This window comes from Chiloscyllium punctatum, chromosome 42 (assembly GCF_047496795.1).
Source record: "Chiloscyllium punctatum isolate Juve2018m chromosome 42, sChiPun1.3, whole genome shotgun sequence".
NCBI lineage: Eukaryota > Metazoa > Chordata > Chondrichthyes > Orectolobiformes > Hemiscylliidae > Chiloscyllium > Chiloscyllium punctatum.
In genome coordinates, this window is record NC_092780.1 from 11215383 (window position 1) to 11233670 (window position 18288).

The following is an 18288-nucleotide window of genomic DNA, read 5'->3' on the forward strand; positions in this document are numbered from 1 at the left end:
GGGCCCCAGGTCAGCAGCAACACTCCCTTGCCCTGGATGAGGCCCAGGCTGCAGCTCCAAAAGCAGGCCCAGGACTCAAAGCTCTCACCTCCTTCTGCCTCCTCCTCCTTTTTCTTCTCCCTCTTCTTCTCCTCCTTCTTCTTCTCTCTTTTTCCTCCTCCTCCTCCTTCTTCTTCTTTCTTCTTCTCCTCCTCCTTCTTCTTTCTTCCATCCCAGAGCTCTCTGGATGTGGGGCAGCTGGTCCAGGGACACTCCCCTTCCTTTCAGACACCTTCAAGGAGGAGAGTCTTTGCACGCGCACACACACACTGATTCAGCTCCCTCAAGAGGCAGCTCTCGGAGTAAGCAGGGTGCCAGACATTGTTTCACATCTGCACACACGCGCACACACACACACACACAAGGTGCATGAATCTTTATTCAAATTTCCAACACCAGAAAGAAACGAAATACCCGAGTGGCCAAATTCCCTGTTTTTTTTAATGAAACAAATTACAAAACAGTTTACAAAGAAAAAAGTTAACATTTACAGCTGTACACAAGAGACAGCAATGTTACAAGGGAGAGGAGCAGCAAAGCTAGGCCCCAAACCCCTACTGTTGAACCATTTTACAGGGAGATGAGGACAAACCTCAAATCCCAGTTCCACATATGACCAGACAATGACAATGACATTTGTACCTTAGACAATCCTGTTACATACAAAAGTGCAGACAATACAGACCCAACAAGCCCCCGCCCCTCCCACCTTCCGACCACTCTAAGGCAGCCCGCCCCTACCCACCTTCCGGTTCTCGGTCCACCCCATGCCCCTTCCAGTTCTCGGTTCGCCCTGACACACCTTTCGATCACCTCTAGGACAGTCCGCCCCGGTACCCGCCCAGGGTGACAGCAGTCAGGACGAAAATCCCTGTTTGTTTTTTTCTTCCTTTTTTAGTGCTTATTTTTCCTCCGCACCCATATTGTGTGTGTGCAGGTGTGGGACACAGTGAAAGACCCAAAGTGTACAAATCTTTATTTAATTTCTACCATCAGGACGAAAAAAAACAAATTCCCTGTTTGTTTTTTTTTGACAAGCACTGCCCTTAAATTCCCTGTTTGTTTTTTTTTTCTTTTTTTATGCTGTGTGAGCAAAACAGTGAAGGGGAGGGTAGGGACTAAATCAAAATAGAGTTGGAGGGAGAAATGATGCACTCCACTCACCTGGTTTTATTTTTTTTTAAAGGGAACAAACCCCTCACTACAAAATCACCCATGATCACAAACAACTCAACCATCCACACACACCCCCAACCAGCTCTTTTTTTTTAATTTAACCCCCACACTACCGCCTAAGTGCGGTAGTGCTTATTTTTATTCCCCAGCACCCATGGTGTGTGTGCGTGTGTGTAGATGTGCGACACAGTGAAAGACACAAAGTGCACAAATCTTTATTCAATTTCCACCACCAGGAAGATATGAAAAACACCCGAGTGGCCAGTGACAAGCACTGCCCTTCAAACCACAGGGCAATGCTGTGTGAGCAAAACAGTGAAGGGGAGGGTAGGGACTAAATCAAAATAGAGTTGGAGGGAGAAATGACGCACTCCACTCCCTGCGGCGCCCACCTCTCCCTGAACGACTCCAGGGTGTCGGTGGACACCGCGTGCTCCTTCTCCAAGGACACCCGGGCTCTAACGTAACCCCGGAAGAGGGGCAGGCAGTCGGCCCTAACGACCCCCTCCACGGCCCGCTGCCTGGACCTGTTGATGGCCAGTTTGGCCAGGCCCAGGAGCAGACCCACGAGGAGGTCCTCGGACCTGCCCTCCCTCCTCCGTACCGGGTGCCCGAAGATCAGGAGCGTGGGACTGAAGTGCAGCCAGAAACAGAGGAGAAGGTTTTTAAGAAAATCAAAAAGGGAGTGCAGACGCCCACACCCAATGTATACATGGTCCACGGACTCCACAGCGCCACAGAACAAGCAGTTGGGCTGGGAGTCCGTGAACCACCGCAATCTGCGGTTGCAGGGGACTGCTGCGTGCAGCACCCTCCACCCCAGATCCCCGAGCGAAAGGGGGAGGACTCCCGCGTAGAGAGCCCTCCACTGGGGATCCCCACCGCCCGGTGGCAAATGGGCACGCCAAGGCGTGTCCGGACGGTGGATGAGGGAGAAGAGGTGGACGGTGTGCAGCAGCAGTCGATACAGGGCCTTCCTTTTTATATCCCTGAAAGGGACAAAATTAAAATTCCGGAGGCGGCTCAGGTTGTGGGGCACAGGCTCCCGCGGGAAGTACGGGACCTTGGGGCCAATGTGAAATTCCGTCCGGGCCGGGGTGAGCGCGGACGGGATCCCACCGCACACCTGAGCGTCCTCCAACCGGTGCACTACGTCGTGTCCGAGCACCGCCGTTTTAAGGCGTCGGATGGCGGTGGCCACGTACCGGACGTCTACCGCTGCCCTGCTCGCTATGTCCTGCGGCAGCGTCCAGCCCAGGCCCCCGGCACCCAGCACGTCCCCGACCCTGGTCGCCCTCGCCGCCACGGCCCTCCCCTCCGACAGCCACTCGAACCCGCGAGTACGGAGGTGCGGATTCCTGAGCAACGGCTCCCTGACGACAGCCGCTACTCCAGCCGGAGGGTAGGCGCGACGCGATTCGACCATGTTCCAGACAGTGATCAGGTCCTGGTAAAAGACAGGCAGCACCTTGAGGGCGACCTCCAAACCGTCACGGTCGACGAACAGGAGCTGCGTGTCGTAGTTGAGGTTACGCACCTGGCGGAAAAAATACATCGCCAGGGCGCACCACCTAGGAGGAGGCTCGACGTAAAGGTATCGCCGCAAGGTCTGAAGGCGGAACGTCGCGACCTGGGTGCGGACGCACACCAGCGACTGACCGCCCTCCTCGATAGGGAGACTCAGAACCTGCGCGGCGACCCAGTGCATCTTTTTGTCCCAGAAGAAGTCGACCAACGTTCTCTGGATGTCAGCGACAAAGCCAGGAGGAGGGACCAAAGTGACCAGCCGGTACCACAGCATGGCGGCCACCAGCTGGTTTATGACCAGCACTCGACTCCTGTAAGATAGCACTCGGAGCAGTCCTGTCCAGCGGCCTAGGCGAGCCGAGACTTTGGCCTCCAGCTCCTGCCAGTTGGCCGGCCAGGATTCCTCAGCCGGGCTGAGGTAGACCCCCAGGTAGAGGAGATGGGTGGTACTCCAGCTGAACCCCCGTAACTCCTCCGGCAGAGAGTCCACCCGCCACGGGCCGACCAGTAGTCCGGAACACTTGGCCCAGTTGATCCTGGCGGAAGACGCCGCAGAGTACACGGCCTGGCACTCGCGCATCCTCCCCAGGTCAGCCGGGTCGGTGAAAGTGAGGAGCACGTCGTCGGCGTAGGCCGAAAGGACCACCCCCGTGCCCGCGCCGCGCAGAACCAGCCCCGACAACCTCCTCCGCAAGAGGCGCAGGAAAGGCTCCACGCACAGGGAATACAGCTGGCCGGACAGGGGGCAGCCTTGACGCACTCCTCTCCCGAAGCGAAGGGGCGCCGTCAGGGACCCGTTAACTTTAACCAGACACTCTGCGGCGGCGTACAAAAGTCGGATCCGGGCGACGAACCGCGTCCCGAACCCGAACGCCCGCAGAGTCCCGAGCAGGTACTCGTGATCGACCCTGTCGAACGCCTTCTCCTGGTCGAGGGACAGGAAGGCGCTCGGCAGACCAGCCCGTCGACAGAAATGGATCAGGTCCCGGACCAGGTGGACGTTGTCGTGTATCCTCCGGCCCGGGACCGTGTAGGACTGGTCCGGGTGAATCATGTGGGCCAGCACGGAAGCCAGGCGAGAAGACAACACCCTGGCGAAGATTTTGTAGTCCGTGCTGAGGAGGGAGACCGGACGCCAGTTCTTTAAGGAACGAAGGTCCCCCTTCTTTGGCAGCAGGACGATGACCGCCCTGCGCCAAGAAAGGGGCAGCTGTCCGGCATTTAGACACTCCCCCAGGACCTGTGCGTAGTCGTTCCCCAGGACGTCCCAGAACGCCCTGAAGAACTCCACAGTCAGCCCGTCCAGCCCCGGGGTTTTGCCCCTCGAGAGCCGGTCGAGGGCGCCGGTCAGCTCCTCTAAGGTGACGGGAGCGTCGAGCCTTCCGGCGTCCTCCGGGCTGAGCTGCGGCAGGTCCTCCCACAGAACTCTGCGAGCGTCCTCGCTGGACGGATCCGGAGAGAACAGAGCCGTGTAATAGTTTCGGACGTGGGCCCTGACGCCCTCCGGATCCGAGACGAGGGACCCGTCGTCGGCCAGCAGCACAAGGAGCTGCTGACGGGTGCCGCGCCTTTTTTCCAGCGAGTAGAAGAAGGGGGAGCCGCGGTCCAGGTCCTGAAGGAGCTGGATCCGCGACCTCACGTACGCGCCCCGAGCCCCGACGAGCTGCAGGTCCCGGAGCGCGGCCTTCTTCTCTTCGTACACCCCGCGCAGGGCCGGGTCCGCGTCGGGCTGACCGAGGCGTGACTCCAGGTCGAGCATCTCCCTCTCCAACTCCACGATCCTGGATTTCCGCCTCTTGGTCGACCCCCTCGCGTACTCCTGACAGAAGACGCGGACGTGAGCCTTGCCCACGTCCCACCATAGCCTCAGGGAGGGGAAGCTTCCCCGCTTCCTTCTCCAGCCGGCCCAGAAACGACAAAACGAGTCCCGGAACCGCTCGTCCTCCAGCAGCAGGTTGTTAAAGTGCCAGTACGCGGAGCCGAGCCTGGCGCCGAACGGAAGGAGTTCCGCCCACACCAGGTGATGGTCCGTGCACGACACCTGCCGCGTGGAGGCCTTCGGAAAACAGGAGGCGTACGCCCGCGAAACGTACAGGCGGTCGATTCTGGACGCTCCGACCCCAGGCCTCACGAAGGTGAAGGCGATGGAGTCGGGATGGAGAGTCCGCCAGACGTCCACCAGGTCGAAGGACTTGACCAAGTCCCCCAACCTCTTCCCCGACGCGCAGCCAGTGCGGGTACCGCCGTGGTCCCTGCCCTCGAGGACGCAGTTGAAATCTCCCCCGAGGACGACGCACTGGTTCTCGTCGATGGAAGCCAGATGAGCGGACAGTTCTTGAAAGAAGCTCGCTTGCCTCGGCCCGGCCAGGGGAGCGTATACGTTCACCAAGTGAAGCACCGCGCCCCCCAGCCGAACCGTCAGGTGAAGCAAACGGCCTGGCACCGGCTCCCTGACCCCCAAGATCTCGGGCTGAAAATGCGGGGCCAACAGGATAGCCACCCCGCCAGATCTGCCGGTGAGGTGACTCATGTAGACCCCCCCTCGCCACTCCAGGAGCCAGGTGGCTTCGTCTCCCGGGGTAGTGTGGGTTTCTTGCAGGAAGCACACCGCATACCTCCCGTCCCGAAGGACCGAGAGGGTCTGGAATCTGCGCTGTGACTCCCTGCTGCCGTTGATGTTGAGGCTGGCTATAGTAGTCTCCATGTCGGAAGCATTGTGCTACCACCACCAGTACAGTTAAAAAACAAGTACAATTACTGGGAGGACGAGGGAGGGGCACAGGAGTCCCTCGCCCTCACCAGGAGTGCCCCCAGGAAGTTCCTGACTCGCTTTCGCTCGTTGACGTCGAGCCCAGGCGCCTGGCGAGCAGCGTGGGCCGACCAATAAACTGTCTCAAAAGAGCTCCAGCGGTCGAGCGCCAGTTGGGCTCTATCCCGGCGACCTCGAGTTTCCTCGACAAATTCCCGGAGTTCCTCGAGGGGGATGAGGGGGAGATCGGCGGGGGGCACCTGGGACTCAAAAACGTCACTGCAGACGGAGTCCGCGTCGTCCCTGGTGTCCGCCACCGATCCCGAACCCTCCTCCGGGAGGTCGCCCTCGGTCGCCGACCCCTCCCCCACCGAGAGGATGGGGGCTGGTCCGGCGCCGCCAACAGGCCTCGAACCCCCGGCGACCCCACCCCCAGGGTCACCGGCGGTACCTTCCTCGGCGCACCCCGTCCCGGAACGCCCCGAGTTCAGGTCGTCGGGCGGCGGAGGCTCGGGGCCCCGCTCTCCTCCCGACACCGGAACGCCTGGCTCCTCGGGGAAAAGGTCATCCCCCAGGCCAAGGCTCCCGGAAAAACAGTCTGGGAGGGAGGAGCGGGGATAACACCTACCTCCCCTCCGCCGCTCGGCGACCCAGTAAAGGGTCCTTTGTCGACGCCCGCACCGCGGCCCTCGTCGTCGTTGTTGGGCAGGTCGGGCTGCGGTGCGGGATCGTTGGGGGGTCCCGTGGGCCCGTCCCCTGGAGAGGGGCAGCGCCGCCGGCGCGCTGCAGGACTGTCTCTCCCCTCCAAGGGCCAGCCCCTCTTCCCCAGAGAGACAGGGGGGGATTTATGGGCCTTATCCTCCCCGCCCGCCTTGGTGGTCATGGGGCCTGAGGCCCCTCCCCCCAGCCTTTCCCGGAATACGATTGGCTGGGGGAAGGCAGGGGGCGTGGCCAGGGTGGGGAGGGTCAGCCGTGTCACTTCCTGCCCCGCCCCTGGTTTATCAGGTGATAGCGGGCGGGGCAGGGGCCCAGTTCCCTCTCCGGGGCCTGGAGACACGGTGGCTGCGGGAGGTCGGGCAGCGGTGGTCCCCCCGAGGTTAGTGCCAGGGTGTGGCTGGGTGGGGTGGGGCTCGGGCTCGGGCTCCCCCGGGCCAGGTGTTGCAGTGCCCGGGGCGGGCGTCGCATCCCTAGGGGTTTCTCCATCGGGGTGGGGGGTAGATGAGGGGTCCGGGGGTTTGGGGGTCAGGGTTCCCGCGCCGGGGCGACGCTGGCACGGCCGCAGGGGCATCGTCGTGCCGGGGCGGGGCAGGTCGTGGGCTGGGTGTCGGGGATGGGGATAGGGTGGTCTCCCCGTGGGCGGGCCTGACGCGTCGCGCCTTCCTGAGCGCCTTCCGGCCGGCTGGACGCTCACCCCCCTCCCTGCCGGAGGCTGGGGGATTGGAAGCCTCCGGCTCAGGCCCCGGTGCCGGGGCCTGTGGTGTTGACTTTTGGGGAGGGGGGGTGGGCACGGCGGCACCACCGGCAGCCGTTGGTGAGGGCTGGGCGGCCTTTTGGGTGGGGCAGTTTCTCCTGATGTGCCCCACCTCGCGGCACAGGTGGCACCGCACGCCGTCCGCCGTCCAGAAGGCGCGGTAGGCCACGCCCTCGTGGAGGAGGGTAAACGAGCCCTCCGTGACCTCCTCCCGGGTCAGGCAAATAAACACCTGGCGACGGAAGGAGTAGATGTGCCGGAGGGCGGGGTCCTTCAGACCGAGCAGGAGCGGCTGGATCCCTGACCGGATCTCCCCCAAGGTGGTGAGGTGGGGGAGAAGGAGCTCGCTGGCAATAAAGGGCGGGACGTTGGAGATCACGACCCTCTGGGCCGTGACCTCCAGAGGGTCCACGGGCAAATGTGTCCCGCCCACAGCGAGCTCCCTCTCCACGGCCAGGTGGACCGCCTGCTCGGTCCTCAGGAAAAATACGGCCTTCCCGTACATCCGGGCCGCAGCGACTATGGCCAGTGGGCCGACCACACTAGCCATGGCCTTGCTGCAGGCCTCGATGGTCATATTGGGGTGGGGATAGGCCTTGACCCCCAGGCGTTTCGTGAGGTGCCTGAAGGGGGTGTGGTTTGCAGCCGGGGCTGGGCCAGCCGAGCCTAAGGCAGCGGCTACCCCGGCGTAGGTGCGGCTGGGCCCCGCGACCTTCGGGCTCGCCATCCTCTGCTGCCGGTGGTGGAGTCGGGCCTCTGGCAGCGGCAGTGGTGGAGGTCGCAGGGAGAGTCCCAAGCAGCGACGGTGGAGACCCGCCTCAGGCGACAACAGCGGTGGAGGCAGGCCTCAGGCGAGTCCCAGGTAGGCCCTCGGTCGCAGCGGTGTGGGGCAGACCTGTTGGGGAGGGTCCCCAAGGCAAGTGCCAGGCAGCCCCAAAATTGAGTCCCAGGCAGCAGATGTAGAAGCAGGCCTCAGGCAACAGCAGTGGTGGAAAGTAGGCCTCCGGCAAGTCCTGGGCAGTTCCTCGGTTGCAGCTGTGGTGGGGGACAGGCCTGTTGGGGAAGGCCCCCAAGGCAAGTCCCAGGCAGCCCCAAAACCGAGCCCAAGGCAGCAGTGGTGGAGGTAGGCCTCAGGCAACAGCAGCAGTGGTGGTGGTGGTGGAGGTCCTGGGGAGGAGCCCCAAGGCGAGTCCCAGGCAGCGAAGGCAGAGGCAGGCCTCAGGCAGCAGCAGCAGAGGCAGGCCCCAAGCAGCAACAGGAACAGTCCTTGCACGTGTGCGCACACAGAGAGTCACAGTCCCACACTGATCCGATATCTCCACACAATGGGGGGGAAAAACACCCGAGTGACCAGTGACAAGCACTGCCCTTAAATTCCTTGTTTGTTTTGTTTTGACAAGCACTGCCCTTAAATTCCCTGTTTGTTTTTTTTTATGCAGATTAGATTAGATTACTTACAGTGTGGAAACAGGCCCTTCGGCCCAGCAAGTCCACACCGCCCCGCCGAAGCGCAACCCACCCATACCCCTACATCTACCCCTTACCTAACACTACGGGCAATTTAGCATGGCCGATTCACCTGACCTGCACATCTTTGGACTGTGGGAGGAAACCGGAGCACCCGGAGGAAACCCACGCAGACACGGGGTGAATGTGCAAACTCCACACAGTCAGTCGCCTGAGGCGGGAATTGAACCCGGGTCTCTGGCGCTGTGAGGTAGCAGTGCTAACCACTGTGCCACCGAGCCGCGAAATTCCCTGTTTGTTTTTTTTTTTTTTTTTGACACAGTGAAAAGACACAAAGTGCACGAATCTTTATTCAATTTCCACCACCAGGAAGATAGGAAAAACACCCGAGTGGCCAGTGACAAGCACTGCCCTTCAAACCACAGGGCAATGCTGTGTGATCAAAACAGTGAAGGGGAGGGTAGGGATCAAATCAAAATAGAGTTGGAGGGGGAAATGATGCACTCCACTCCCTGCGGCGCCCACCTCTCCCTGAACGACTCCAGGGTGTCGGTGGACACCGCGTGCTCCTTCTCCAAGGACACCCGGGCTCTAACGTAACCCCGGAAGAGGGGCAGGCAGTCGGCCCTAACGACCCCCTCCACGGCCCGCTGCCTGGACCTGTTGATGGCCAGTTTGGCCAGGCCCAGGAGCAGACCCACGAGGAGGTCCTCGGACCTGCCCTCCCTCCTCCGTACCGGGTGCCCGAAGATCAGGAGCGTGGGACTGAAGTGCAGCCAGAAACAGAGGAGAAGGTTTTTGAGGAAATCAAAAAGGGAGTGCAAACGCCCACACCCAATATATACATGGTCCACGGACTCCACAGCGCCACAGAACAAGCAGTTGGGCTGGGAGTCCGTGAACCACCGCAACCTGCGGTTGCAGGGGACTGCTGCGTGCAGCACCCTCTACCCCAGATCCCCGAGCGAAAGGGGGAGGACTCCCGCGTAGAGAGCCCTCCACTGGGGATCCCCACCGCCCGGTGGCAAATGGGCACGCCAAGGCGTGTCCGGACGGTGGATGAGGGAGAAGAGGTGGACGGTGTGCAGCAGCAGTCGATACAGGGCCTTCCTTTTTATATCCTTAAAAGAAACAAAATTAAAATTCCGGAGGCGGCTCAGGTTGTGGGGCACAGGCTCCCGCGGGAAGTACGGGACCTTGGGGCCAATGTGAAATTCCGTCCGGGCCGGGGTGAGCGCGGACGGGATCCCACCGCACACCTGAGCGTCCTCCAACCGGTGCACTACGTCGGGTCCGAGCACCGCCGTTTTAAGGCGTCGGATGGCGGTGGCCACGTACCGGACGTCTACCGCTGCCCTGCTCGCTATGTCCTGCGGCAGCGTCCAGCCCAGGCCCCCGGCACCCAGCACGTCCCCGACCCTGGTCGCCCTCGCCGCCACCGCCCTCCCCTCCGACAGCCACTCGAACCCGCGAGTACGGAGGTGCGGATTCCTGAGCAACGGCTCCCTGACGACAGCCGCTACTCCAGCCGGAGGGTAGGCGCGACGCGATTCGACCATGTTCCAGACAGTGATCAGGTCCTGGTAAAAGACAGGCAGTGTCTTGAGGGCGACCTCCAAACCGTCACGGTCGACGAACAGGAGCTGCGTGTCGTAGTTGAGGTTACGCACCTGGCGGAAAAAATACATCGCCAGGGCGCACCACCTAGGAGGAGGCTCGACGTAAAGGTATCGCCGCAAGGTCTGAAGGCGGAACGTCGCGACCTGGGTGCGGACGCACACCAGCGACTGACCGCCCTCCTCGATAGGGAGACTCAGAACCTGCGCGGCGACCCAGTGCATCTTTTTGTCCCAGAAGAAGTCGACCAACGTTCTCTGGATGTCAGCGACAAAGCCAGGAGGAGGGACCAAAGTGACCAGCCGGTACCACAGCATGGCGGCCACCAGCTGGTTTATGACCAGCACTCGACTCCTGTAAGATAGCACTCGGAGCAGTCCTGTCCAGCGGCCTAGGCGAGCCGAGACTTTGGCCTCCAGCTCCTGCCAATTGGCCGGCCAGGATTCCTCAGCCGGGCTGAGGTAGACCCCCAGGTAGAGGAGATGGGTGGTACTCCAGCTGAACCCCCGTAACTCCTCCGGCAGAGAGTCCACCCGCCACGGGCCGACCAGTAGTCCGGAACACTTGGCCCAGTTGATCCTGGCGGAAGACGCCGCAGAGTACACGGCCTGGCACTCGCGCATCCTCCCCAGGTCAGCCGGGTCGGTGAAAGTGAGGAGCACGTCGTCGGCGTAGGCCGAGAGGACCACCCCCGTGCCCGCGCCGCGCAGAACCAGCCCCGACAACCTCCTCCGCAAGAGGCGCAGGAAAGGCTCCACGCACAGGGAATACAGCTGGCCGGACAGGGGGCAGCCTTGACGCACTCCTCTCCCGAAGCGAAGGGGCGCCGTCAGGGACCCGTTAACTTTAACCAGACACTCTGCGGCGGCGTACAAAAGTCGGATCCGGGCAACGAACCGCGTCCCGAACCCGAACGCCCGCAGAGTCCCGAGCAGGTACTCGTGATCGACCCTGTCGAACGCCTTCTCCTGGTCGAGAGACAGGAAGGCGCTCGGCAGACCAGCCCGTCGACAGAAATGGATCAGGTCCCGGACCAGGTGGACGTTGTCGTGTATCCTCCGGCCCGGGACCGTGTAGGACTGGTCCGGGTGAATCATGTGGGCCAGCACGGAAGCCAGGCGAGAAGACAACACCCTGGCGAAAATTTTGTAATCCGTGCTGAGGAGGGAGACCGGACGCCAGTTCTTCAAGGAACGAAGGTCCCCCTTCTTCGGCAGCAGGACGATGACCGCCCTGCGCCAAGAAAGGGGCAGCTGTCCGGCATTTAGACACTCCCCCAGGACCTGTGCGTAGTCGTTCCCCAGGACGTCCCAGAACGCCCTGAAGAACTCCACAGTCAGCCCGTCCAGCCCCGGGGTTTTGCCCCTCGAGAGCCGGTCGAGGGCGCCGGTCAGCTCCTCTAAAGTGACGGGAGCGTCGAGCCTTCCGGCGTCCTCCGGGCTGAGCTGCGGCAGGTCCTCCCACAGAACTCTGCGAGCGTCCTCGCTGGACGGATCCGGAGAGAACAGAGCCGTGTAATAGTTCCGGACGTGGGCCCTGACTCCCTCCGGATCCGAGACGAGGGACCCGTCGTCGGCCAGCAGCACAAGGAGCTGCTGACGGGTGCCGCGGTCCAGGTCCTGCAGGAGCTGGATCCGCGACCTCACGTACGCGCCCCGAGCCCCGACGAGCTGCAGGTCCCGGAGCGCGGCCTTCTTCTCTTCGTACACCCCGCGCAGGGCCGGGTCCGCGTCGGGCTGACCGAGGCGTGACTCCAGGTCGAGCATCTCCCTCTCCAACTCCGCGATCCTGGATTTCCGCCTCTTGGTCGACCCCCTCGCGTACTCCTGACAGAAGACGCGGACGTGAGCCTTGGCCACGTCCCACCATAGCCTCAGGGAGGGGAAGCTTCCCCACTTCCTTCTCCAGCCGGCCCAGAAACGACGAAACGAGTCCCGGAACCGCTCGTCCTCCAGCAGCAGGTTGTTAAAGTGCCAGTACGCGGAGCCGAGCCTGGCGCCGAACGGAAGGAGTTCCGCCCACACCAGGTGATGGTCCGTGCACGACACCTGCCGCGTGGAGGCCTTCGGAAAACAGGAGGCGTACGCCCGCGAAACGTACAGGCGGTCGATTCTGGACGCTCCGACCCCAGGCCTCACGAAGGTGAAGGCGATGGAGTCGGGATGGAGAGTCCGCCAGACGTCCACCAGGTCGAAGGACTTGACCAAGTCCCCCAACCTCTTCCCCGACGCGCAGCCAGTGCGGGTACCGCCGTGGTCCCTGCCCTCGAGGACGCAGTTGAAATCTCCCCCGAGGACGACGCACTGGTTCTCGTCGATGGAAGCCAGATGAGCGGACAGTTCTTGAAAGAAGCTCGCTTGCCTCGGCCCGGCCAGGGGAGCGTATACGTTCACCAAGTGAAGCACCGCGCCCCCCAGCCGAACCGTCAGGTGAAGCAAACGGCCTGGCACCGGCTCCCTGACCCCCAAGATCTCGGGCTGAAAATGCGGGGCCAACAGGATAGCCACCCCGCCAGATCTGCGGGTGAGGTGACTCATGTAGACCCCCCCTCGCCACTCCAGGAGCCAGGTGGCTTCGTCTCCCGGGGTAGTGTGGGTTTCTTGCAGGAAGCACACCGCATACCTCCCGTCCCGAAGGACCGAGAGGGTCTGGAATCTGCGCTGTGACTCCCTGCTGCCGTTGATGTTGAGGCTGGCTATAGTAGTCTCCATGTCGGAAGCATTGTGCTACCACCACCAGTACAGTTAAAAAAAAACAAGTACAATTACTGGGAGGACGAGGGAGGGGCACAGGAGTCCCTCGCCCTCACCAGGAGTGCCCCCAGGAAGTTCCTGACTCGCTTTCGCTCGTTGACGTCGAGCCCAGGCGCCTGGCGAGCAGCGTGGGCCGACCAATAAACTTTCTCAAAAGAGCTCCAGCGGTCGAGCGCCAGTTGGGCTCTATCCCGGCGACCTCGAGTTTCCTCGACAAATTCCCGGAGTTCCTCGAGGGGGATGAGGGGGAGATCGGCGGGGGGCACCTGGGACTCAAAAACGTCACTGCAGACGGAGTCCGCGTCGTCCCCGGTGTCCGCCACCGATCCCGAACCCTCCTCCGGGAGGTCGCCCACCCCTCCCCCACCGAGAGGATGGGGGCTGGTCCGGCGCCGCCAACCGGCCTCGAACCCCCGGCGACCCCACCCCCAGGGTCACCGGCGGTACCTTCCTCGGCGCACCCCGTCCCGGAACGCCCCGAGTTCGGGTCGTCGGGCGGCGGAGGCTCGGGGCCCCGCTCTCCTCCCGACACCGGGACGCCTGGCTCCTCGGGGAAAAGGTCATCCCCCAGGAAAAGAACGTCCCCCAGGGCCAAGGCTCCCGGAAAAACAGTCTGGGAGGGAGGAGCGGGGATAACACCTACCTCCCCTCCGCCGCTCGGCGACCCAGTAAAGGGTCCCTTGTCGTCGCCCGCACCGCGGCCCTCGTGGTTGTCAAAGTCCCCCCCAGGGGCCAGTGGAGTCGAAGCAGCAGGAAGCCCTGCCGTAGCCCCTGGGGGTTTGGGCAGGTCAGGCCGCGGTGCGGGATCGTTGTTGGGACCTGTGGGCCCATCCCCTGGAGAGGGGCAGCGCCGCCGGCGCGCTGCAGGACTGTCTCTCCCCTCCAAGGGCCAGCCCCTCTTCCCCAGAGAGACAGGGGGGGATTTATGGGCCTTCCCCTCCCCGCCCGCCTTGGTGGTCATGGGGCCTGAGGCCCCTCCCCCCAGCCTTTCCCGGAATACGATTGGCTGGGGGAAGGCAGGGGGCGTGGCCAGGGTGGGGAGGGTCAGCCGTGTCACTTCCTGCCCCGCCCCTGGTTTATCAGGTGATAGCGGGCGGGGCAGGGGCCCAGTTCCCTCTCCGGGGCCTGGAGACACGGTGGCTGCGGGAGATTGGGCAGCAGTGGTCCCCCCCAGGTTAGTGCCAGGGTGTGGCTGGGCGGGGCAGGGCTCGGGCTCGGGGTCCCCGGGGCCTGGTGTTGCAGGGCCTGGGGCAGGCGTCGCAGCCCCAGGGGTTTCTCCATCGGGGCAGGGGATAGACGTGGGGTCAGGGTCGGGTACGGGTCCGGGGGTTTGGGGGTCAGGGTTCCCGCGCCGGGGCGACGCTGGCACGGCCGCAGGGGCATCGTCGTGCCGGGGCGGGGCAGGTCGTGGGCTGGGTGTCGGGGATGGGGATAGGGTGGTCTCCCCGTGGGCGGGCCTGACGCGTCGCGCCTTCCTGAGCGCCTTCCGGCCGGCTGGACGCTCACCCCCCTCCCTGCCGGAGGCTGGAGGATCGGAAGCCTCCGGCTCAGGCTCCGGTGCCGGGGCCTGTGGTGTTGACTTTGGGGGAGGGGGAGTGGGCGCGGCGGCACCACCGTCAGCCGTTGGCGAGGGCTGGGCGGCCTTCTGGGTGGGGCAGTTCCTTCTAATGTGCCCCACCTCGCGGCACAGGTGGCACCGCACGCCGTCCGCCGTCCAGAAGGCGCGGTAGGCCGCGCCCTCGTGGAGGAGGGTAAAGGAGCCCTCCGTGACCTCCTCCCGGGCCAGGCAAATAAACACCTGGCGACGGAAGGAGTAGACGTGACGGAGGGCAGGGTCCTTCAGACCGAGCAGGAGCGGCTGGATCCCTGACCGGATCTCCCCCAAGGTGGTGAGGTGGGGGAGAAGGAGCTCGCTGGCAATAAAGGGCGGGACGTTGGAGATCACGACCCTCTGGGCCGTGACCTCCAGAGGGTCGACGGGCAAATGCGTCCCGCCCACAGCGAGCCCCCTCTCCACGGCCAGGTGGACCGCCTGCTCGGTCTTTAGGAAAAATACGGCCTTCCCGTACATCCGGGCCGCAGCGACTATGGCCAGTGGGCCGACCACACTAGCCATAGCCTTGCTGCAGGCCTCGATGCTCATATTGGGGTGGGGATAGGCCTTGACCCCCAGGCGTTTGGTCAGGTGCCTGAAGGGGGTGTGGTTTGCAGCCGGGGCTGGGCCAGCCGAGCCTAAGGCAGCGGCTACCCCGGCGTAGGTGCGGCTGGGCCCCGCGACCTTCGGGCTCGCCATCCTCTGCTGCCGGTGGTGGAGTCGGGACTCTGGCAGCGGCAGTGGTGGAGGTCGCAGGGAGGGTCCCAGGCAGCGACGGTGGAGACCTGCCTCAGGCGACAACAGCGGTGGAGGCAGGCCTCAGGCGAGTCCCAGGTAGGCCCTCGGTCGCAGCGGTGTGGGGCAGACCTGTTGGGGAGGGTCCCCAAGGCAAGTCCCAGGCAGCCCCAAAATCGAGTCCCAGGCAGCAGATGTAGAGGCAGGCCTCAGGCAACAGCAGTGGTGGAAAGTAGGCCTCCGGCAAGTCCTGGGCAGTTCCTCCAGTCACAGCAGTGGGGGGCAGGCCTGTTGGGGAGGGTCCCCAAGGAAAGTCCCAGGCAGCCCCAAAACCGAGCCCAAGGCAGCAGTGGTGGAGGTAGGCCTCAGGCAACAGCAGCAGCGGTGGTGGTGGAGGTCCTGGGGAGGGGCCCCAAGGCGAGTCCCAGGCAGCAAAGGCGGAGGCAGGCCCCGGGCAGCAGCAGTAGAGGCAGGCCTCTCCTCAGGCCACAGCAGCAGCAGTGGTGGTGGTGGAGGTCCTGGGGAGGGGCCCCAAGGCGAGTCCCAGGCAGCAAAGGCGGAGGCAGGCCCCGGGCAGCAGCAGTAGAGGCAGGCCTCTCCTCAGGCCACAGCAGCAGTGGTAGTGGTGGTGGAAGTCCTGGGGAGGGGCCCCAAGGCGAGTCCCAGGCAGCGAAGGCAGAGGCAGGCCTCAGGCAGCAGCAGCAGAGGCAGGCCTCTCCAAAGTCCCAGGCAGCAGCAGGGAGGCAGGCCCCAAGCAGCAACAGGAACAGTCCTTGCACGTGTGCGCACACAGAGAGTCACAGTCCCACACTGATCCGATATCTCCACACAATGGGGGGGAAAAACACCCGAGTGACCAGTGACAAGCACTGCCCTTAAATTCCTTGTTTGTTTTGTTTTGACAAGCACTGCCCTTAAATTCCCTGTTTGTTTTTTTTTATGCAGATTAGATTAGATTACTTACAGTGTGGAAACAGGCCCTTCGGCCCAGCAAGTCCACACCGCCCCGCCGAAGCGCAACCCACCCATACCCCTACATCTACCCCTTACCTAACACTACGGGCAATTTAGCATGGCCGATTCACCTGACCTGCACATCTTTGGACTGTGGGAGGAAACCGGAGCACCCGGAGGAAACCCACGCAGACACGGGGTGAATGTGCAAACTCCACACAGTCAGTCGCCTGAGGCGGGAATTGAACCCGGGTCTCTGGCGCTGTGAGGTAGCAGTGCTAACCACTGTGCCACCGAGCCGCGAAATTCCCTGTTTGTCTTGGTCAGCTAGGAGTTCCTGATTGGTCTATGTTAACAACAGAATCAAGGATCTCATATTCAACAAGACCCATCTGGTTCCAATCACTACAGATACAAATAATGAAAGGTCCATATCCCAGTGTTTCCACTTGCTTTCGTTGGTTGTTTTCCCACTCCCTGGAGAGATTCTGTTCCTGGATGGTCCATGGCTCCTACCAGCGTTTCTAATTGCGCTCTGACCTTCCCCACCTCAATTGTCTCCTCGTTAACTTTTGGCACTGTCATTATTCATCACCTTTGACATTTGGTCACCCCTCATCTCATCTCAGCCGGATAGCGATATTTTTCTGTAATCTGCTGCTAGGTTTGACTAATTTGCGCGTGTGTTTGTAGCATTTTCTGTCAGAAACACTAGTGTAAGATGAAAATCAAACCTCCTTCTTATTTACAGATTGCCATGAACTGAGCTGAAGTGTCAAATGCAATGTTCTCTCAGACAGCATCCAGGGAAGGGGCAGTTTTGCTTTGAGATGCTTCCTGTTGTGAAAGTTTTTGTTTCACTCAAGTTTCCTCAAGGCTGCTTCCACCCAAGTGTGTTTCTTCTTCTTTTGGAACTTTTTCTTGTTAAGACTACGCTGTCTTCAAAGTACCCAGTTTCAGCATTACACAACTCCCAGGCAAGGCTGAATATCATCTCCGAGTGACCTCCCGCCGCCCCCCCCCCCACCCCCACAACCCCAGTTGAAGATACAGCACCAAGTCCTTCATATATAATTTTAATCAGCTTGCTAAGATGATTTCTCAAATAACGCCATGCCAAGTGGACCGGTCACTTGTACTACATGACCACAAATATCATGCCTTGAAACAAATGATGTAATGTGAGCCCACTGGGTGTGTGAACTGGAATCTAAGACTAAAAGAAAGCTATTTCAAGAGAGTCCTGTTGTTTATTGATATTGTCCCTGTCTCTGGGGCAGAAGGTCCGGATACAAATCCCTACCTGCCACAGAGGTGTGTTTGGATTTGATTTATTATTGTCACATGGACCTAGGTACAATTGAAACTTCTGTTTTGTGTGCAGTACAGGCAGATCATACCATATAAAGTGCATTAATAGGATAATAGAACAGAGCAAGAGATACAATGTTACAGCTGCAGTGACGGTGCACCAAGACCGAGATCAACATTAAATATCAAATTTGAGAAGTCTATTCTGAATTCTAATCACAGCGAGGAAAGAGCTGTTCTTCTATCTGTTGGTGCATGTATGTAAGTTTTCATATCTTTTGACACCTCCAGCCTGACAGATTATTCATTACATGCTGGTTAACGTCTTTAAAAAGTCATTCCTTTTCCTGAAAAAATTGGTATTGATGCAAAAAAAAGAACTGTTTGTGAAGGAAGATCATGCAAAAAGCTATTTGAAGGGCGGAGGCAACATCAGCTCAAGTCAGACCTGTGCAAAACCTAAACAATGTAGTAGGGCTTTGTGAGTGAATCTAAATATTTTAGACTCTGCATATGGGTGTCAATGGGAAGGTTAGCATTTATTCCCCGTCCCTAGTTACCATTGAGAAGGCAACGATAAAATCTACCAGAGTTGCTGCAGTCTAAAGTGAATACGCTGTTAGGCAAGGAATTCCAGGATTTTGACCTAACCTGGTGGCTCAGTGGTTAGCATTGTTACCTCCCAGCACCAGGGTCCCAGGTTCGATTCCAGCCTCAGGTGACTGTCTGTGTGGAGTTTGCACATTCTCCCCGTGTCTACGTGGATTTGCTCCAGTTTCCTCCCACAGTCCAAAGATGTGCAGGTCAGGTGAATCGGCCATGGTAAGTTGCTCATAGTGTTAGGTGCATTAGTCAGAGGGAAATGGGTCTGGGTGGGTTACCGTTCGGAGGGTCA